At 41.9% G+C, this 20,274-nt stretch overlaps 1 protein-coding gene across 2 annotated transcripts in view; it reads right to left on the bottom strand.

Moving 5' to 3' along the window:
* ZFP64 (ZFP64 zinc finger protein) overlaps positions 1-20,274 on the bottom strand; it is a 75,578-nt gene that overhangs the window by 20,827 nt on the left and 34,477 nt on the right. The gene's annotated exons all lie outside the window — the stretch shown is intronic.

The following is a 20,274-nucleotide window of genomic DNA, read 5'->3' as shown; positions in this document are numbered from 1 at the left end:
CGACAGGGGCGCGGGCCCCGCCCAGCAGGTGACTGAGGCGTGGTCCTCGGGGGGTTGAGCTAATTGGCGTTCGTGCTCAGACTGACTGGGCCCCTGATGAGACCCGAGGGGACCCCTCCTTGCACCAGGTAAACGACATCCAACAGGGAGCAAGAAAGCCACCTACAAGCCCCAGATGTTTACTTTCTTCCATTGGGGAGTTAAGGCGGGGCTGTGCCCCAAGCTTGCCCGAACCTGAGAGTCACGTGGGGGCCTTGGTTAAAAAAGACCCGTGTTCAGCTCTGAATCCGTGGGGCGGGGACTGGGAATTCGTATTTCTAACATCGCCGCGGTGAGCTTTTCTGCCATGGCTTGCTCCGGCCCTGTGGGGTTTCGCAGCGTCCTGTAATTCACCTTCTGGGAGGTTACCCTTGACAAACCCTAAGGGACTGTCTGCAAGAAGAGCATTTTTATATTTCTTAAAAAAGGAGCTGTTTTCCTCAAACTTCCCGTTGATTTTCAAGTTGTGAATTGATTGTAGGGATGTTTGTGTAAAGCCAGGTGAAGTCACTCAAGGTTAAATTTTCGAGATAAATTTTTAAAAAGCAACTTTTAAAGTTTTCTTTGGGATGTGTGTATATGTGTCTAGGTACACATATATGTAAAGCCATTTCAAAACATACGTGTGTGCTTCTGTTTATCGTGTGACCTTTTGGAATGTCTCAGAAGGATCTCTAGGGGCCAATGGTTGCCTCTGGGGAAGGTGAAGAAGGAAATGCACCCAGCCGGGAGGTTGGGAGGCATCTGATACCGCTTTTTACTACTTGAGGTGTGTTTGTATTTGCTACGGATAGAAATAATTTCTTCAGCTCAGGTGCACACAACTGGATTAACCAATCTTTGGTACAAGACCCGTTGTCATCCCTGACCTGTCGCTGACCTGTATTTGTCTGGTTGCTTGTTTGTTGCTTGGCTTATTACGATATAATTAATACCAAGGAACTCACTGACCCAAGCTAGGACCTTAACCATAACCTGCATTTCTCATGTATCACCCTTCATCCCCTCCCCGAATTGAATAGCCATCCACCTAAACCCTTCATTCTTCATTCCTTTGCTTTTTTTTCTTAGCAAGTCTTTTTTGCACCTACATGTATTCCTTAAATTTTAATTTTTAAAGAACTTCATGAAAAGGGCATGTAATCTTCCAGTAATTACTCCTCCCCCGCATTTATTATATTGCTAAGATCATCCAAATTATCACTGTTGTTCAACCAGTTTGACGTGTAATATTCCATGGTGTGAAAATATCACAGTTGGTTCATCTGCCTTCCTGTTGATGGGCACTTGGGTTGTTTCCCAGTCTTTGCCACGTGAATAATGCAGCTATGATCTTTCTAAAAAGTGTCAGTCTCTTAAATGAATGTATACATTGGTTGGATTGTAAGTGACTATGTAAGAAATGATGCCACAGTGGAGGCACCAATCTACACTTCTCCCAGCAAGGTAAGAGGTACCGTGGAGTCACATCCTTTTCCACACTCCGTATTGTCAGATGTCTTAATTTTTGCCAATCAAATTGACATACAATGATATTTCACTACGGTTTTGATTTGCATTTTCCTTGAATATATTTCAACAAAAGGCAAAGCAAATTATCAATATTTTCTACAAATATAATGACAGCAACAGATTAAAACTTGCTTCCTGGGCTTCCCTGGTGGCGCAGTGGTTGAGAATCTGCCTGCCAATGCAGGGGACATGGGTTCGAGCCCTGGTCTGGGAAGATCCCACATGCCGCGGAGCAACTGGGCCCGTGAGCCACAGCTACTGAGCCTGCGCGTCTGGAGCCTGTGCTCCGCAACAAGAGAGGCCGCGACAGTGAGAGGCCCGCGCACCGCGATGAAGACTGGCCCCCGCTTGACGCCACTAGAGAAAGCCCTCGCACAGAAATGAAGACCCAACACAGCCATAAAAATAAATAAAAAATAAATAAATTTTAAAAAAAACAAAACTTGCTTCCTTTTTTGAAGGCACTGTTTTAGTATTTTACAGTACATCCATTCAACGTTATGGTCCTAAATTAATTTTATTACCATGTTTGGTTTTAATGGCTTGATTTCAAGGGTTATCACTGAAGAACTGAAGAGAAAAAAAAAAAAACCCTCACAGGATATGTGGAAAAAAACAAAGTATCATTGGCTATGCTTGAATCATGGTTCTCCCTTTTTAATCCCATTCACCGGTTACACAAATTGACTATTTTCTTTGAAATCCAGCTCGTAAATTTTCATTTTCCCTGATAATCAAGCTGGGGCTTCTACAAATTAACCTGAAGAGGTTAACCTAAACTATATCTTTAACAACTGGATTTCAAACCCACTGAAGCTCTTTATTTGGAAGATGTTTAAACAGATTAGGAAATTCTGTTGCCAAATTTAAACACGCAGATAGAGGTTTTTACAGGTGACAACTTCTCATTATTTTCAGCAACAAAATCACCTAACAAGGGAATCATGGCCAAACATGCATTTCAAATACTCACTCCACAGCATGCTTCTCTTGGAAACTAGTTACTTTCTCATTCTTTATATGTATATCACCTGTATCCTGATTTTTTTTTTTTTAATGGTTGTTAGGTAGTTCCCTTTCTTCAAAAAGAAAGTCAATAAATTTTCAACGCTTGTCCCTTTGTAAAATAAAAACGGAGTATATTTGTAATTTTGATAACTTAAGCATTTTGCCAAGAGGTGAAGTGTACCTCTGAATTATACAGAAGATTCTCCTGGTCATTCAACATCTTACAAAGCATTACAAAGATTCCAGAGGCAGTATCATGTCATTACGAAGCACATGGACTGGGGCCAGCCTGGGTGAGAATCCTGGCTCTGTTACCATGTGACCTTGAGAAAGCCGCCTTGTGCCCCAGTGTTCTCTTCAATAAAATGGCGATGCTAATACAGCCAGGGTGGTTGTGAGGATGAATGAATACATATATATAAAGTACATGGAACAATGTCTACTACAGAGGCAGTACTCTCTAAATGTTAAGTTATTTATAATAGTAGGGTAAGAGTTACAGTTATCTGTAAAAATAGCTAATGCTCATCTAGAATTGGTGGTTCTGGGAGTTCCCTGGTGGTCCAGTGGTTAGGATTTGGCGCTTTCACTGCTGAGGGCCCAGGTCCAATCCCTGGTTGGGGAACTAAGATCCCACAAGCTGTGCGGCGCAGCCAAAAAACAAAAAAATTGGTGGTTCCAATGAACTTGGGACAGATATTCTGTTTTATGTGGGAGTAAATTGGAAGCACACAAGCCTGTACTGACATTACCCAACCCTTCTTGAGTTGCAGATTTCCTTGCCTTTATACCAGTCTCTCTCTCTCTATTAAATGAGTACTACAATATTATTTAATATTGGTCATGTAATTGCTTTCTTTTTTAAGAGAAATAGATACAAATATAATTGTCTCTCTGATTGTCCTGGGCCTCCCGTGGGGCTGAGCACCTTGCTTGGGTCGTGTTCTCCTAAAGCCACCTCACTTGACTTCTGTCGTTACCACCTAGTATTTTCCACTGTGGATACAGGAATGAATCAAGAAATGTTTATCCAGGTAAAAGTGATGCCCCAGTGGGGCGTAAAGCTAGACAGGAGCAAATCTCATTTCTTCATCTGCCGAGAATTCATTTATTTGTTCATCTGATGATAATTTGAGTCCAGACTGTTGCCTGGCTCTGTTCCAGGTGCTGGGTATAGAGGGGTAGGCAAGACAACAAGATCCAGCAGGGCAGTCAGAGAAGGAAGGAAAGAACGAGTGAGCAGGTCATTTCAGATAGGGGTGGGGGCCACGGTCAAGGTGAAACGGGGTGGCGAGATGAAGAGTGGTAGTAGGGATGGTACCTGAGTTTCGCTAGACGTGACCTTTAAGCTAAAACCTGAATATAATAGGCAGCCCTGGGAAGAACCAGGGAGAGAACGTTCCAGGGAGAGAAAACCATAACAGCAAAAGCCCCCAGGAGATCAGCTTTCGTGTGTTTGAAGCAAAGTAAGAAGATTCAGTGACTACCTGGTTTCCAGAGAAGAAAAATATGCCTGTAAGAATTTGAAAAAAAAAGTCCAAGCTCACTTACGATTAAAGAAGTACAAGTTAAAAATACATTGAAGGACTGTTTTATATCCTGTCTGAATAGAAAAGATAAACGTAACCCCACACATGTTAGTAAAAGTGAGCGTATGCTGTGATCCAGCTATTCCTCCCCCACTGTACTCCTCAAACCGTGCATGGGCATCACTGGGGACCTTGTTCAAATGCAGATTCTGACTCCAGTGCTTCTCAGACTTCAATGTGCAGAAGAATGACCTGGGGATCGTGTTAAATGCAGATTCTGGGCAACAAACTTATAAGAGGCGTTCAGCATCACTAACTATAAGGGAATGAATATTCACCATAAAGTCCTCCTTTTTTTCACCTATCAGCTCAAGAAAAATTAAGACTGCTGATAACATCTACTTTTACTAAGAGTGCAGGGAGATGAGTCTTCTAATGCATTGCTAGTGGGAGTGTGAATGGTTATAGCCACTTTGGAGGGCAATCTGGCAATCAATCTCTAGATATGCCCTGCCAATGGTTTATCAGTTCTGCTTTCCATCTCTTCTCCTATAGAGAAATGCTTGCACATGTGCACAAGGGGACAGGTCCAGGGATGTTTGTTGCAACACTACTGTCATCACAAACAACTTGAGAAACAACCTAAGTGTACAACAATAGGGGAATGGTTAGATTCAACTGTGGTTTAGCCATACCAGGCAGCAAATAAAAGTAATCAGCCAGTTTTATGTTTATAGGGATGGCTAGAGCTCCAGATATACTGCATTGAAGAGGAAAAGTAAGTTCTACATAGATATAAACACATATTCAAGTCCACATATGTTTTCAGTGGTGAAAATGAAAATCCAGAGGGCAAAAGTCCTGGCAGGATGCACACTGGCTGTGAGTTAAGCAAGGTGGCGGCAGGGAGTAGATTCAGAGGGGAAGGATTGGAGAACCTACAATTTCCACAGGTATGCATAAGAGAACATTATCCCTAGTCACATTTTTTAAAAATAGGGAGTGTGTTCACATACTACTTTATGGTTAAAAATTAATAATTAAAATGACTAAATTATAGTTCTATCATAAAATAGAATAAATTCTTTATGACTATAAAAAGAATAATGTGTTTCTCTGTGCACTGATGGAATATTTTCAAGATGTATTAAGTGAAATACTCAAAGGACAGAAAAGAACACAAACAATGCTGTTGTGTGTATGTGTATATATGTATGTAAATACATATATGTAACAGTATCTCTCTATATAAAATTTAACATATATACATATACACACATACACACATAAACTTGTGAATGCAGAGGAGACCAGGTTGCTGGTAACATGAGTTATCTCTGGGGACAGGACAGCAGTATTTGTGGTGCAGTTGTCTGAGTGACGGACATCTTGCTATATACCTTTTTACAGTCTTTTAAGTTTGAAAATTTAAAATTTGGCACACATACAAGAATGTATAAAACATAAATGTGCAATTTAAGGAATAACACCTTAGTAACCATCAGCACTGTAAGATACAGAACATTCTTAGTACTAAAGAAGTCCTTCACATATTCCTATCCATCAGCTTCTCCTTCCTTCTGCCACCTTCTTCCAGGATCGCTAATTTTGTGTAATAATTATTTAAAAATAGTTTTGTCACCTAAATATGTTGCTTAGTGTTGCCACTTGTTGAACAGTATGACTAATTTTCCTTCACTTGCTCCTTTAAGCCTGTGAGAGTCAACAGGTTGCTGCAGGCAGCTGTGGTTCATTCATTGTCACCCTGTGAATGTATCACACTTCATCTACACCTTCACTGCCAGTGGGTGGTCTCCAATTTGTAATTATGAGCAACGTAGCTATGAACATTCTTGCACAGCTTTCCTGATTCACATGTGTAAGTTTCTCTAAGCCTAGAATCTGCATTTTAACAAGATCCCTTAGTGATTCTCATGCATGGTAAGTTTGAGAAATGCAGTGTGGGAGGAATGCCTGGATTAGAGCATATGCTTACGTTCAAATTTCCTAGGAAATGACAAACTCTATCCCAATGTGGCCATATTAATTTATATTCCCATCAGCATATATAACTTTAAAAATTAAAAAAAAAAAAAAGCTAGTTAAAAAGTCACTAGGGCACAGTCTTAGTTGAAAATGGAAATAACCATGATACAGATCCTCAGTTCTTCCTCCTCTTTCCTTTCTCCTCCCCCACTGCAGCCCCTTCCCTTCATGGATTAGAATTTGAAATGATGAGATGAAATACTGGAAGAGGATACTGTATAAACAACAATGTGGATCAGGACCTTTATAGTGAAAACAGCCTCCAATTCACCTGCTACCCCCCACAGGTTTGGAAGTTCCTGAACTGTAAAGGAATGTTATCCAAGAATAGCAATTCTAAGCTTCTAGATGTGGGGCTGGGTGTGGCAGGCCTGAGCTGGTCAGTTGTCTTACCTACTCTTGAGAAAAATGAGTTTCCAATCCTTTTCTGGTGACATTGAAATCTCCCAGACCAACAGTCATTTTCAGGTTCTTTTCATGTTCCATATCTTATGGCATACAGTCTCCCTGACTGACATATTCTACCAGGGCTTGTTCCAGAACCATTCACTTGTTTACCAAACATTAACTGGGTTCTATCTGGGTGTGAGGTACGATACTAACCTCTAGGAATGCAACAGTAAGCCTTTAAGGAAGTCACAGATTAATCAAGAGGAAAAATAAGAAAACAGACAGTTACAATACAGTGTGATAAAGACTCACACATGCTGTATTAAAAAAGAAAAGAAAAGAAAAAAAAGACTCACACAGTGGTCAGGCAAAGCTTCCTGCAAGAGGCAGATTCATAACCCCAGAGGTGTAAGAAGAGCAGGTCTTGGGCAGACAGAGAAATGAGGTGAAAAGGGTTCCAGGCAGAGGGAACAGCTTGTGCAAAGACCAGCTATGGCACTTTTGAGGAACCTCGGTCTGGCTGGAGGTGGGCGGAGTGCTGGAGACAGAACATGGGTAGGGAGTAGATGCAAAGGCTTTGTATAGCAAGTAGGGTATAATTAAACCATTTCCTATTTCTCCTTTCCCCTCTCTCCCTTTTAAACTTGGACACATCCAGAGGCAGATCCTAGGCCTGGCTTGGGAAGGTTACTCAACCTCTCCTAACCTGAGACGCAACAACAGTGGTGGTAGTGATGACTATGACAATGACAATGAGAAGAGTGAGTATCCACAGAGGCTCACCATGTGCTAAGTAGCATTTTAGAACATATTTTACATATATTATCTCACCAGAGTCCAGCTCTTCAGAGATGTGTGATTTTGAACAAGTCTCTTAACCTCCTCAAGCCTCAGTTTCCTCATCTGTAAGATGAGGATAATAATTCTACCTACCTCAAATGGTTTTTCTGAGTATTAAAAGGGAAATATATGTAAAGGGATTGACAAATAGTAAAGAATCAAGTTTATTAGTTATTATTATTTATTATTGGCAGCCATCTACCTACTACCCTTACACTATAATAACTTTAAAAACTATTTAAAAATGTAATAACCATTATTCTATATTTTATTGAATACCTACATTGTGCCTGACTGGTTTGGGTGATAGATATACCCATCCTTTAGACCAGGATTTGGCAAACTATGGCCTGTGGACCAAATCTGGCCCACTTGCCTGTTTCTGTAAATAAGGCTTTATTGGAACAGAGCATCATGCATTTATATGTTATCTATGGCTACTTTTGTGCTAGAACTACAGAACTGAGTAGCTACAACAGAGATTATAAATATTTACTATCAATTATTTCTGCTGAAACCAGCAACTCTTTCTGTTGCTTTATAGAATAAACTTGCTAACCCTTGCTTTTGGACTTAAAACTTTGACCAAGGTGACGGGGTGCTATGATTGGCCAAGCATGGGATACATGCCCTCCCCTCATGAAGGGGGTGTGTTAGCCCCATTTGAAGCATATAGGCTGAAAGAGGGGGTGGAGTGGATCCCGAAGGAAAATCTGGAAAATGCACAGAGAAGGAGGTAGTTAGCAGAGGGATCCGAGGCTCAGGGCCTTGGCAATGAATATTCATGGTTTTGTCTAACCATGCTACCCTCCTTCCTTTGGGGAACTAGTTCTGGTAGGGATGCCACTTATGGAAAGCCACTGATGGCCAGATGAGTGGGCCACTGGCCAGGATGGGCTCAGCCTAACCCACTGTGTCTGCCTGACCACAGATGTGCTCTGGCACTGGGCACACCATTCCTGGCGTGTTTAGGTACAAAAGCAGAGACAGAAGGACTGCCCTCTGAATTTGCTGCATTGGGCTGATGTTAAGTTGGGGTTGCCAACTGTGACCATAACTTTCTACCAAGTTTAGAAAACCCACCTGCAGGAGGAAAGAATAAGAACAAGCAAAGGCCAGCAGTGAAGAGAATGATCATGAAAAAAGAGGCTACACGCCACCATCTCCCTGGTTTAGGTTTCAACGTCCGGGGAGCAGCCCTGAACCCTGTGTTTCTTTCTTTGATTTTGGAAACGACCTAGTATCTGTCCAGGAAGTCTTCTTACTTCTGCTAGTTTTACTGTGTTTTCTGTTCCTTGTAACCAACAGAGTGCTGGAAATATGTGGTCAAGCTATAGAGAAAGGCCAGAGAGGAACTACCCTCACCTAAAATCAGGAGGAAGCAAAAACCCTAGGGAAGTAGAAACCATGAGGTGTGTAAAAGATACAGAATAGAGGGCAAGGTGCCGAACAAAAGAAAGAAACCAACCAACCAACCAAATGTGGAATAGCTGAGTTTCATTTATAGCAGAGAAAATACCCAAGAATTCCCAGAACTAATACATTTTAGTTCCAACTTCTGATCTCCTGCACACCTGGTGGTCAAACGTTTATTGTTACATCATAATTTTGTTTTGTTTTTTTTCTTTTGGCCTTGCCATGCAGAATGAGGGATCTTAGTTCCCCGACCAGGGATTGAACCCGTGCCCCCTGCAGTAGAAACACAGAGTCCTAACCACTGGACCGCCAGGGATTCCAAATGTTTATTGTTTTGTGTTGCAGATACCTTCGTACATTTTTGTTATCACCTGGGTCTTATAGGCATTTAAGCCCTGGTTTAAAAGTCGCTTTAAGAATGAACTAGTTTTGGGCTTCCCTGGTGGCTCAGTGGTTAAGAGTCCGCCTGCCAATGCCGGGCACATGGGTTCGAGCCCTGGTTCGGGCAGATCCCACATGCTGCGGAGCAACTAAGCCCGTGCACCACAACTACTGAGCCTGCGCTCTAGAGCCCACGAGCCACAACTACTGAGCCCGTGTGCCACAACTACTGAAGCCCGCACGCCTAGAGCCCGTGCTCCGCAACAAGAGAATCCACCGCAATGAGAAGCCCGCGCACCTCAATGAAGAGTAGCCCCTGCTCACCGCAACTAGAGAAAGCCCGTGTGCAGCAACGAAGACCCAACGTAGCCAAAATTAAATAAATAAATTTATTAAAAAAAAAAAAAAAAGAACTAGTTTCGGACTTCCCTGGTGGTGCGGCACAGTGGTTAAGAACCTGCCTGCCAATGCAGGGGACACAGGTTCGAACTCTGGTCTGGGAAGATCCCACATGCCATGAAACAACTAAGCCCATGCGCCACAACTACTGAGCCTGCGCTCTACAGCCCGTGAGCCACAACTACTGAGCCCATGTGCCACAACTACTGAAGCCCATGCACATAGAGCCTGTGCTCCACAACAAGAGAAGCCGCTGCAATGAGAAGCCTGCACACCGCAACGAAGAGTAGCCCCCACTCACAACTAGAGAAAGCCCGTGCGCAGCAACAAAGACCCAATGCAGCCAAAAAAAAAAAAAAAAAAGAATTAACTAGTTTCACATGAGGTGACATGGGATGATTTCTGAATTTTTGGCCCTGAGGGAGGAGAGCAGAACTACTCCACCCATTCAGGGTGCCTGGTTTATGGAAAAAGTGCCTGGTACAGAGTAGGTGCTTAATAAGCTTTTATGAAATGAATCCTGAATGAAAGCTATATTGTTAAATGAAAGAAAAAAGAAAGGCAAACGACAAGACAGTAAGTTGAGTAAGGGGCCGTTAAAAGGAAAACGTTAAATCAGGAAAAAGAAGAAACAAAAACTGTACATATAAGCATATGTAAACACGTGATTGCTTTTGGGGAAGTGAGTTGGGGATCTGATGTGGAAAGGAGAATAATTTTTCATCATATACCATGTTGGAATGTTTGAATTTTTTCACTCTTTGCATGTATTAGTTTTTCAATTAAAAATATTGTAATGAGATATATGATAAAGCAAAAAGAGTAACATGTTAATGACAGAATCTTTGTGGAAAGAATGTGGGTGATCATCAAACATTTTTTTTCAACTTTGTTGTATGTTTGAAATGTTTTATGGAAAAAAAAATTGTTGGACATTTTTCCTTTAAGAAGTTCCCCTTCTATAATGAAGTCAAAGGCCAGCCCTGAAGCATTGGTACCCATCAGGCTCTCAGAAGGAAGGAGAATTCCCATGGTGGTGGTAGGGGCATCTTTCTGCTTAAAGGTGCCAAGGGTTGCGCTGTTAGACTGAAAACATCTGAGCTGGCTTTTCAGCTAAGTGCAAAGGCTGAGTCTAAAGCAATGACTTCTACGCTGATATGGCCCCCAATTCTGCCCAACTGGAGTCCTCACTATTGGTCAATGACAATAGAGCCCGTCAGAGCTTCCCTCTTTGGGAGTGTATCAGTTAGAGTTCATTGATTACAAGCAACAGAAACTGCTGGCCAATTGAACCAGAACAGGAATTGATTGAGTGGCAGCATGTGAGGGACCTGAGAGCCCAGCTAAGGTGATGGGCAGAAAGTGAGGCAGGCCAGAACGAGGTGCCCTGCAAGGACGTCTGTTTGGGATGCTGCAGGGGCACATCTCTGATGCTGATGCTGGAAAGCCCTAAGCTGGGCCCCACTGCTCCCAGAAACCGCTGCTGCCGTCATCACACACTGTTTAAACCTCTGCTGAAATGCTGCTACTGTGAATGAATTTGAATACCTCCCTATGGTTTGTGCTGCTTGCTTGGTCTTAGGCAGGAATACCTGACTGGCCAAGCCCAGGGCTTGTGCTTGTCCTCAAGCTGCAGGGAAGTGGTGGGAGTAGCTGATGCTCACCGGCTTGTACAGTGGTGCGTAGGACACTGCCTTCCACCTGGATGAGCACAACGACAGATGTCTTCTACACAGGAAGCCGGTGCACCCTGAGCAGCCCTGATGATGACACAGGTGAGCTACTGACGGCTTAACCAAAGATACAGAAAAACTGAGAAAGCAGATCATTAGCGCTGCTACCTATATGGCTACATTAATTGACTGCCTACTATGTGCTACGTACTTAACCTGTATTATTATTTTTGTTTTTCTTTTTAAATTGAAGGATGGTTGATTTACAATATTGTGTTAGTTTCAGGTGTACAGTATAGTGATTCAGTGTTTTCGCAGATATATTCCATTATAGGTTATTACAAGATAATGGGTATAGTTCCCTGTGCTATACAGTATATCTGTGTTGCTTCTCTATTTTATTTTGTATCTGTTAATCCTACACCCCTAATTTGTCCCTGCTCCCTTTCTTTTCCCCTTTGGTATCACAAGTTTGTTTTCTATACCTTAACATGTATTATTTTATTTAACATGTGTTATTTTATTTAATCCTTCTTTACAACACTATAAGGTAGGAACTGTTATTATCCCCATTATGCAGAAGAAGAAACTGAGGTTCAGAGAGGTTGGGTCACTTGTCTGGGTCATATCTCTGGGAAAATATGGAGCTGGGATTTGAACCCACCTTTTTCTGATTTCAGAGCCCTTGTTCTTAACCACTACCATCCACTGTTCCACTTCTCCATGGGCCTGCTGTACAACCCAGGCTTGCAAGGTCTTTGAATGACAGTACTTACTCACCTGCTTACAGGTAATTTGGGTGTATCTATGCTGTCTACACTGGATTAGGTGGAAAGAAGCTCTGTAAAGACGACTGCCGATTTGCTAACTTTCAAGAACTTTAATACTGAAAAAAAATTTAAGTTCTCATTGAGCCTTCAGCATACCAATCTTTCAAATTAATCTGAACTCTGCGAATCTTTCTGAAGACACATGGTAATTTAGAGTTAGCTCAAAATGAATGGAATCCTCTTTAAGAAAAGGTGTAAAGTCTCTTAAAAGCTGAGGCATCTCCAGCACTTTACTCCTCTCATGTATCTTCTCTTGGAAGGCACTGAGTCTCAGAGCCAGTGAGGAAAATGTTGCCTCTAACAAAAGAGGCCCTTATGGAGACTAACAGGTCTTGGGTAGATTGGGTGGGGAGTCCTCTGGGCAGGTTTCCTTTCTCTCTCCCATGAAAGGGAACTGACCAAAAATTAAAAAAAAAAAAAAAAAAAAAACGATGCAAGACAAGATGGGAAGAAGAGACCTGCTGGATTTGCATCCAGATTTTACAAGGACAAATACTTTTTTCATCATACTTGTGTTGAAAGTGATTCTAAAGTGGTATTGCAGGGAAAACATTATTTCACTCATTCAAGTAAATGCTAAACACTGGAAATGGCAATTCAGTAGACAATGGTAAGTTGAGTACATTTACTAATAGTCTCCTGTATTAGTCAGTTTTTGCTGTGTGACAAACAACTTCAAAATCGCAGTGGCTTTCGACAGCAAATATTTATGTTCTTTTTTTTTTTAAATTTTATTTATTTATTTATTTATTTATGGCTGTGTTGGGTCTTCGTTTCTGTGCGAGGGCTTTCTCTAGTTGCGGTGAGTGGGGGCCACTCTTCATCGCAGTGCATGGGCCTCTCACTGTTGCAGCCTCTCCTGTTGCAGAGCACAGGCTCCAGACGCGCAGGCTCAGCAATTGTGGCTCACGGGCCTAGTCGCTCCATGGTATGTGGGATTTTCCCAGACCAGGGCTCGAACCCGTGTCCCCTGCATTGGCAGGCAGACTCTCAACCACTGCGCCACCAGGGAAGCCCCATTATGTTCTTTTTTATGTGTCTGTGAGTCATTGTGGCTCTACTGGATTGGGTTGAGGTCAACTCTACGTGTTTGCTCGTGCCTCCTGGGGTCTTTCGCTACACATAGCATGTTCTTCTCATGACAGGTCACATGAGAGCAAGAGGATGAGCCAAACTGTATAGACACAGTTAAAACCCCTCTTCCCATCGGGTCTACTATATTCCATTGGGCAAAGCAAATCACACAGCTTCACCCAAAGTCAATGGGGCCAGGAAGCCACTCTACCCACCATGATACCAATGTGCAAGGGTGGATAAGTATGATTCTGTACCACGGAGGGTGTGTTGGGCTGGAAACAGAAATCTAATCTACCACAGCCACTAACACTGAAAATAGGAATACAATCACACAGCGAAGAATAAACAGATGGGTAAAGACTTGATACATTTATAGTAATACATTTATCTCTAAAGCATTAGGTCAAAACCCAAACTCTGATTAGCTCTGTGGCATGTGACTTGTTATTTTTCTTGGAAAACTGACTCACGGGATAGGAAACTCTGATCTTTGACTTGTGTTGTGTTGCTGCATTCCACCACTAGGGAGAAGCATTAGGCATCATTTTACAGCTTCTGGGCTTGGCCTTCCATCCGTAAGGGTGGTAAGGGCATATCGGAGCCTACTTACACCTGCTCTCCCAGCATAATTACCCATAGTGCTTGCCACCTCACTCTCAAAGGTGTCCCAGTCTGATGTCCCAGTCTGGATGATGGACTATATGATCACTTTATATAAATGGTGTAAATGTGGTGTCACTTCTCTAGAAATAAACAACCTTCCCAGGAGCTAACATTCTCCAAGGAGCACCTTTTTTTTTTTGCCTTTTCCTTTCTAGAAAAATGCTCCGATTACCAATGACCTCTCTCCTCCAGGGCTTCATGTGTTCCAGCCCACCTTAGAATGCTCACCCCCCATTTCTCTGTTCCCAATTTCAATTATCATTTTGACTTTCCATGAGCAGCCTCCCCTGGGCCCTCCAAACCTGGGTTATATGGGTTCCCTGTCGTCCTGCTATGTCCCCCTGATAGAGCATTCATATACTGTGACAAATGTTTACTTGCCCATCTGCCTTACTAGTCTGTCAGATCCCAGAGGGCAAGGACCCTGCCTGCCTTGTGTCACTACCATCATATGCAATTAGTATTTGCTGAATGAATGCAACTGTTGTTATTGTTTTAGTTATTTTAAAATGTGGCAGAATACAAAAAACAGAATCATACTGTTCCCAACCCTACTTTCTACCAGTTTCTCTTTCTGTTGCTCATTTTTCTCTGGTCACATTAACCTCAAACACCCCAGGCACATTTCTGTTTTAGGGTTTTTGCATTGGCTGTTCCCTCTGCCTGGAACTCTCTCCCTCTTGATATCCACATGGCTCCCTCCCTCGCTCATTCCAGTCTTAACTTCTCAGGGAGGCCTTCCCTGACCATCCTATATACAACTGCAACCCCTCTCCCCTATCAAACCCTGCCCCCATGCCACAGCACTTATCCTTCTAAGACACTGTAAAATGTACATATGTGTTTTGTTCTCTATGCACTGTCTCTTTCCCCACACTAGAAGGTAGACTACAAGGGCAAGGATTACTCTTTGTTTGCTCTTGATACCTCCCAAGTTTATAGAACCACACCTGGCACAGAGTAGGTGCTCAAGAAACACTGAATGAATGAATGAGTTCAGTGAACATTTGCTGAACACTTCCTTCCAGGGGTTAGCATGGTTAGAACCAGTCTGAGCCCTCAAGATCCACAGTTTTGGTAGAGGCAATGACAAGACAAGAAACAGTGGCATCTAGACAATAAGCTGCTTCAAGGCAGTGGCTCAATCATAGACTCTAGTGTCCTCATAGCTCCGCGGGCCCCGTTGAAAGTTCTATACACCTACCTGGAGTGAACCTACCAATCAACTCACAAAACCAAAGCAGCTGATGGCATTCAGAACATTCGCCCTATTGTCTCCCTTTCCCTAATAACTAAATATCACCCAATTCCACCCTCAAAATTCAGCGAAGTAATGCTCAGGGAAAGATAATACCAGAAAAATATAGCCCAAGATAAATGACTCCCATCACTGTTTAAGAACCACAAAATCAGCATTAAAAACTGAACAACTAACTAAAGGAATTCTTTTAAAATTTTATAGCTAGCACTTTTGGAAAAAAATAAAGAGATTGGTTCAAGGAAGAGTATTCAAAAGTACTATTTTACTTATAATTTGCAAAACATTTTGACTATCCTGAGAAATCGTGTTTTAAAAATACAAGTACATATCTATATATATATGTGTGTTAAAAAAAAGGTAAATGTGATGTATGTATGGATGGATGTGTTTCCTGAGAACTAAGGGATGCCAATACTGGATCAGAAGAAATTTCGGAGTTCTCCTCTGGTCCACTCTTGGTTTCTTGAGAGCTGGTTATAGGAGGCACAGCAGTTAAATGCTTAGCAAATCCCTGGTATGTAGTAAGTGCTCAATAAACGTTAGTTTGCTAAGAGAACAGAGTAGCTCCTTGGCCAGGCTCCACCTTTGCTACTTATCTGAGAGAACAGTGTGTCATTTCCCTGTCGTGCCTGACTATTTTCATACTGATCACTGGGCTAGAATCAACTGCTTTGTCTTTGTCTTCATGCAAAGATGGATGAATGTGCCCCGCCCATTACTAGATTGCAACACGGGATTCTGGCAGGATCAGAATCTAGAACAGGATCTTAATCACCGTGTGAGTCCAACCAAGTCAACTAGACTAGCTGTGCGGCCCAGGGCCAGCTGCTCACCCATTCTGTTGCTCAGCCTCGCCAACCCTAAAATGATGACGCGCGTAAGAGGTCCTGAACAGGGCTGATGGGGATGTTCAAAGAGTTAATGTGAGTGACACAGAGTAGCTGTTCAGTAGGTAGTGGGTATCATGACAAAGATTCACAAATAATTCCCAAAACCTGAATACACGAGTATCTTTAAAACTAGGACAAACAATGGCAACAACCCAAATTTCCATCAATCGATGAATCGATAAATGAAATGTGGTCTATCCACACAATGGAATATTATTTGGCCATAAAAAAGGAATGCAGTAGTGATACACACTACAACCTGGATGAACCTGGAAAACATTATGCTAAGTAAAAGAAGTCAGATACAGAAGATCCCATATGGTATGATTCCAATTATGTATTGATAAAATGCCCAGAAGAGGCAAACTCATGGAGTCAGAAAGTAGATTAGTGGTTGCCAGGGGCTGGGAAGAGCGGGGATGGGAAGTGACTGCTAACGGGTACAGGGTTTCTTTCTGGAGTGGTAAGAACGTTCTGCAATTAGATGCTGGTAATGGTTGCACAACTTTATGAATATACTAAAAATTACTAAATTATATTCTTTAAAAGAATGTAATTCTTTTTATGGCATTTGAATTATATCTCAATAGAATTCAATATAAAGCTGTTATAAAAAAACAAACTAGGCAAAACCAAGATACGTAATTATCTTTCTGTCCAACCTGTCTCTTCTCCCTGTAGAATGAAAACTTCTCTTAACATTCCTCACGTCTTGGTTATAATCTCCCCACCCCCAGGGGCTGACATCTCCAATTAGGGGCCCATGGAAGAGCTTTAATTTGTTTTAAAATCAGAAGAAAAATATTTTAATATAATCCAGTTTAGATTATATTTATCCTTGTGCCCACACAGTTGTAAAATGTAAGTTTCTCTCTCTCGCTCTCGCTCTCTATATATATAATTATTATTTTCTGTGTGTGTGTGTGTGTGTGTGTAGGAAGGGGCAAAAGTGCCCCTAGTCCAGGATAGTGGCAGTGGGACCCTGCTGGCTCCCAATAATTCAATACTAAACCACAGCCTTTTCTGAGTTTGTCCTCTGGCTTGGGCCAGATGAAGTCGGAAGCACCAAGCTAAATGAGAAAACTAAAGCAAAGGAAATGGAATGGGTACTCTTGCCTCTGTTTATTACCCACTAGCCAGACACTCAGCGCTGGGGGAAGGAGGGGTGAGGAAGGAAGGAGGTAGGGACCTGGGCTCAAAAGCAAACACCAGTGACCAGCAGAGTGAGCTTGGGCAAATCATGTGACCTGTTTCTTGCTCGGTTTCCCCATGTCACTGAAAGTGCGGAAGAGCATTTTAAAGCGTGAAGGGTCGGTTTAAGCAAGACTTCAGCGTCTCTGCAGGCTGTAGTCATGGGCCTTGCAGTTCCTGCCTGAGATTAGGCAGTCCCGCTGTGGAGAGCCCCCTGAATCGAATCTCGTTCCTCACACAGCCTCTTAAAGACAGGACAGTGTCACAGCAGTAAAGGAAACAGAAGGGCAGGGGAGAGAAGCTATCATAGTTTTTATTCCAGATCTTCAACTGAAATCTTTCCAGAAGATCCAATTCTGGCTGATGAACCGAAGATCAATTTCAGTTGTACGCATTCAGTTTTTATTGCTCAGAGAATCCTTCTGAAGCCAAGAAAACAAACAAAACCCCCCAAAGAAGTATCAATATAGTAACCCTGTTCTAGGACACAACCCTTGAATTCTTGGTTTCCCCAAGAAAACCTATGTAAAACTAGATGCTAGCAGGCTTATGTTTTGACCTCTTAGATCAAGCACAGCAGAATAATGTGGGACACAAAACTGAAATATTTTGGTGTGTATAAGAAGTTCAGAGCAAAGATAGTGACTCTGAACTTCCCAAATTACAGTGGTAAACTGACGTGCAACAAAACAGGCCTGTAACTCACATCTGGGGGTGGGCGTGGCAGGCACCCCAGCAAGGCCTGCCCAGTCCCACTTAACATTCCAGGGAGATCCAGGGGTGGGTGGGAGTAGAGGGGAAATGAATTCCTGCAAAGAAGCCCAGATTTAGCAAGTTGGGTGAAGGTCATGACTAGAGAAAACATGCTGATTAGAACGAGGGCAGGTGATTTGAGTGTTGGCTCTTGGTTTAAACATCACCTAATCTCTGTGTGACCCTGGGTAATCATAACAATACCTTTTCTGAGCCTCTGGTTCTTTACTGTGGTATCTCCCATATTGTCTGGATCAGAAAAATAGCCAGAGGTCCTAGATTTAAAATACAGATTCTCAGGTGTCCCACCCAGATGTGCTGTATTGGGATTTCCAAAGCTGGGCTGTAGCTGTGGGCATTTTTAACAAGTTTTTCAGGTGATTCTTAAACCAGGCAAGTTGGGAAACATCTTTTCTGCACAATGTGGGTAATAATAGCAATCCTCCCTCATGGGATGTTGGGAGGATTACATGAGATTATTAGGTAGAGCATTTAGCATTGTGTTGGCATATCCTGAGTCAATAAATGTTAGCTTTTTATCATTGAAAATCATTAGTACCATTTATTTAATAAATATTTGTTATGTACCTATTATGTGCAGGGTCCAGGGCAAGGGTTGGCAAACTATGGTCCAACGCACTTGTTCTTATGTGGTCTGTGAGCCAAGAATGGTTTTCACATTTTTTTTAAATGGTTGGAAAAAAACAAAAGAAAAATAATAGTTTGTGCCACTTGAAAATTTTGTGAAGTTCAGATGTCAATGTCCATAAATAAAGTTTTATCAGAACACAGCTACACCCACTCCTTTACTATTGTCTCTGGCTACTTTCATGCTACAATAGCAGAGGTGAAGAGCTTCAATAAAGACCATGTGGCCCACAGAGCTGAAAAATATTGAATATTTTCTACCTGGTCCTATTTTTAAAAAATAAATAAATAAATTAATTAATTAATTAATTTATTTATTTATTTATTCTTTATTTTTGGCTGCGTTGGATCTTCGTTGCTGCGCATGGGCTTTCTCTAGTTGCGGCGGGTGGAGGCTACTCTTCGTTGTGGTGCGTGGGCTTCTCATTGCAGTGGCTTCTCTTGTGGCAGAGCACGGGCTCTAGGTACACGGGCTTCAGTAGTTGTGGCACGCGGGCTCAGTAGTTGTGGCACGCGGGCTCTAGAGCGCAGGCTCAGTAGTTGTGGCGCACGGGCTTAGTTGCTCCGTGGCATCTACCTGGTCCTTTACCAAAGAAGTTTGCTGAACCCTGCTCCAGGGCAAGGGCCTTCAGCTGGGGTTCTTGTATTTGGGGAATATACAAAGATTTCTCATGATGTGTATGGGCATGATTGAGGAAATCAAGTCTCAGATCCTCAACTTTGATGTGTACTTTTCCCTAAAACTGATCATCTAAGAATACACCCAGAAGGTGACTCATGGTGCCGAGGTTGAGAAAGTAATTGCTCCATGACTGGGAAAGAAACCCCAGGTGGTTTTCAGTTCTTTGCTTTTAACGAAATTGACCCAAATAATTATGATTGATCATTGTATGATTTTCTGGCATTTAACTCAGAAGGAATTAAAATAATTGAGAAGCATTGCTATAACAATACACTTTCTATGTCCCTATCCTTATTTATATGAATGAGATTTCTCAGCATTTACATCAAAAAAAAAGAAAATTGGGACTATAGCTGAAAGAGATCTGTATCTCATTCTAGCAGTTGGTAAAAAAAAATTTTTTTTAAAGTAATATTCATCACAGATATATAAGCTGATTAAAAACTAGGCCTATCAATCTCATTAAGATATACTTTTGCTTATTTTAATTATTTATCAAAAATGTGTAATATATTTATGTAGTTTACAACATAACAACAACAAAAAGTTGTTTTGAATGATAAATTGATGTAAAAGAAATGTTTAAAGCTTGGAGCCCTACAGTCAAAGGGAATAAAAAATGTGTTTCAATTTATAGAACCATAATTTTGTTGCTGAGTAGTGGGATGAAATGAACAACAAAAATTTTTCAAGATTAGTAATGTTTCCCATTTTCAATCCCCTCCCTCTGTTCTGGAAATTTCAGAGATTGGTTCTTTCCACCTGACTGGCTGAGGTGAGAGACCTCCCAACTTTTTTTCCTGGCAACACTACCATTTTGTCTCAACTTTGCTGGTCGCTGGATCTAGGGCATTCGAGAATTGGATCAGATAAGTATCAAACTTCTCATCTCCACGAGAACAGAATTTAAAGATTACCGAAGAGAAAAGAATCTGCTGTGCAAAGGTATCATTCATCTGCTGGGACAAAAGAAATACCAGCCTATGTGCCCTTTCTAAGGAATATACTCAAGAAATTAACGGAATAAGGATAAATTCAGAGTAAAG

This window comes from Balaenoptera physalus (assembly GCF_965194825.1).
Source record: "Balaenoptera physalus genome assembly, chromosome: 16".
NCBI lineage: Eukaryota > Metazoa > Chordata > Mammalia > Artiodactyla > Balaenopteridae > Balaenoptera > Balaenoptera physalus.
This window is presented reverse-complemented; position numbering and strand designations above follow the sequence as displayed.